The sequence below is a fragment of the Saccopteryx leptura genome, chromosome 5 (genome assembly GCF_036850995.1).
Source record: "Saccopteryx leptura isolate mSacLep1 chromosome 5, mSacLep1_pri_phased_curated, whole genome shotgun sequence".
In the NCBI taxonomy this organism is placed as follows: domain Eukaryota; kingdom Metazoa; phylum Chordata; class Mammalia; order Chiroptera; family Emballonuridae; genus Saccopteryx; species Saccopteryx leptura.
The window spans coordinates 51,576,416-51,579,085 of record NC_089507.1 but is presented as its reverse complement, the minus strand read 5'-3'; positions in this window follow the sequence as shown (position 1 = coordinate 51,579,085).

Sequence of the window (2,670 nt, the reverse complement as noted above, 5' to 3'; positions counted from 1 at the left end):
TTGTGAAAATTTATTCATCATTCAATTTCATTATCGAACACCTGTAATGCTCCTCAATTTTATGGTTCTTTCAGCCTCAGCATCACTTCTTATCTAAAGACACAGCGATCCATTTGCCTTCATGCAGGTTAAGTAATTTCTTTTTTTTTTCTCACAGAGACAGAGAGAGAGTCATAGAGAGGGTTAGACAGGGACAGACAGACAGGAACGGAGAGATGAGAAGCATCAATCATTAGTGTTTTGTTGCGCATTGCAACCCCTTAGTTGTTCATTGATTGCTTTCTCATATGTGCCTTGACCGCGGGCCTTCAGCAGACTGAGTAATCCCTTGCTCGAGCCAGCATCCTTGAGCTTTTTCTCAAACCAGATGAGCCTGCTCTCAAGCTGGTGACCTCGAGATTTTGAACTAGGATCCTTGGCATCTCAATCCGACGCTGTATCCAGTGCACCACCACCTGGTCGGGCTAAGTCATTTCCTATTAAAGTGTTATCTGCATTTAGAAATACAACAAATAGCTACTTCCTATTATAAAACTGAGCCACTTATGAAAAACTTTGGTTTCAGTAGCTTATTCTCTTTACCACATGACCCTTTAGAGAGATCATCTACTTGCTTTCATCTCATTTCAGACATGATGATGGTTATATGGTCCCAGTAATAGTTTGTTAACACTGGGGAACAATATTTTTGTTGCATCCACTAAAACACTTGTTCTTACCTAATTCCGGTGTGCTGATCTCAGAACAGACATTAGTTTTTCTCTGTAAGGAACAGTTTTTTTGCAATTCAAGATTTAGGTTTTCATCTTATTGTAAAATTTCAATATTTAGTTTAACATAATGAAGTAGTCTTCTTGGGCATCATCTTTGAGAAAATATAATAATTTATATAATGCAGTAATACACTAATACACTAAAATATATGATTGCATCAGAATTTGTCTACAACTATGAAATAGAACATATTAAGACACTTATTTTAATCATAAATTTGCACAAAACTAATTTAAATTCTATTCACACAAAAATTTGCATTTGTAGCTCTTTTGTTTGTGTACTTTTTGAGGACAATCTCATTTGATGGTCCAGCAGTAGTCTGCCATCATATTTCTGTCCCATTGCCCCTGATAATGCTCTTCCATCGTCTTCAGATTTTGATGAAAGCATTCTCCCTGCTCATTGCAAACAACTCCAAGATTTTAGGGAAACTTATCAAGATGACTGTTCATGATGAATCTTAATGTTCCTGTTACATTCAATGTCACAGAAAACCAACAGCATCCTTTGAACCACAAGTTAATAGTTTTCTGCTTTTTGTTGCCAAGGAAGTTCATTGTAACTGCCACAAAAGACTGCCATGCTGCTTTCTCCTCCTTATTCATCTTCCTGGCAAATTCTTTGTCACATATAAAGGTTCAAATTTGAGGTCCATAGAATATGCCTGCTTTTATCTTCTCAAAAGACAAGGCAGGAAAAGCAGAAATAATATGTTGAAAGCATTCACTTTCTCTATTCAAAGCCTGAACAAACTGCTTCATTAAGCCAAGTTTGATGTAAAGAGGGGGAAAAAAAGATCCTGTCTCGATTAACTACAGGTTCATTCAAATATTTTGCATCCCTACTTCCAGAGCTTCATGTTTTGGCCACTCCTTCTGTGTCCAGTGTTTTTCACAAGCTCAGCTGTCCCACAAACACAGAAAGCAAAGATACTTTATGAAACCTCTCTGTTGTCCTAGCAGGAAATTTACCATTTTAAGATCCACACAAATGATCCAGTTATGCTCCTCATACTTCAGAAAGTCAAGAACAATTTTCATGTCATTATAATCTTCTCGCAGATGAGTTGAATAACCAATTGGAACCGCTGCATAAACAATACCGTTCTGTAGGAGAACACATTTCAGACTTCGTTTAGAGCTGTCATGGAATAGCCGCCATTCTGTTGGGCTGTAAGTGGTAACACTTAGCTGGCTGAGAAGACTACTGATATCATGACAGTAAACAAAGTGCTTGTCTTCGGAAAAAAATCCACAAAAATTTGTTAATGCTTCCTGAATGGGATACTTGAGCTGACTGGTGAAGTACATTCTTTTCTTGAAGTCTGGAGGCTAATAACTCAGCTGCTTTCTTTGATAGGCCCAAATCTCTTACTAAGTCATTTAGTTCAGGTTGGCTAAACTACTGACGGGTTAATGACTGCTTGGCATCAGAAGAAGACCCATCCGGTTCTACAACCATTTCCTCATGCATTTTATAAAAATACAATTAATCACCATGTTCACTTTCTTTGTCCTTAGAAGAAATAAAACCACTGAAAACTGGAACCAAGAGTGTCTCAGAGTATGGGATAGGTCTTATTGCAGAAGGAATATTAGGATATGCACTCATATGCTGTTTTTTCTTGCCAATGCACTTTGTATGGATCAGACAGAAATAACATTCACTGCTGTGGTCCTTAGGTTCAAGCAAACCATGGGAATACCAAAAGGCATTTCTTTGTGTTTTCCTGTTGTCCAGTCATGAGGCATTTCCTCACAATTATGACACACAATATGAGGAGCCCAATTCTTGTATTGATCACCAAGGGGAATTTGAAAATAGGCAATATATGCACATGTCACAAATGATGAAATATTGCGCCTTTGACATTGAAGTGTGTAACAGCCATAT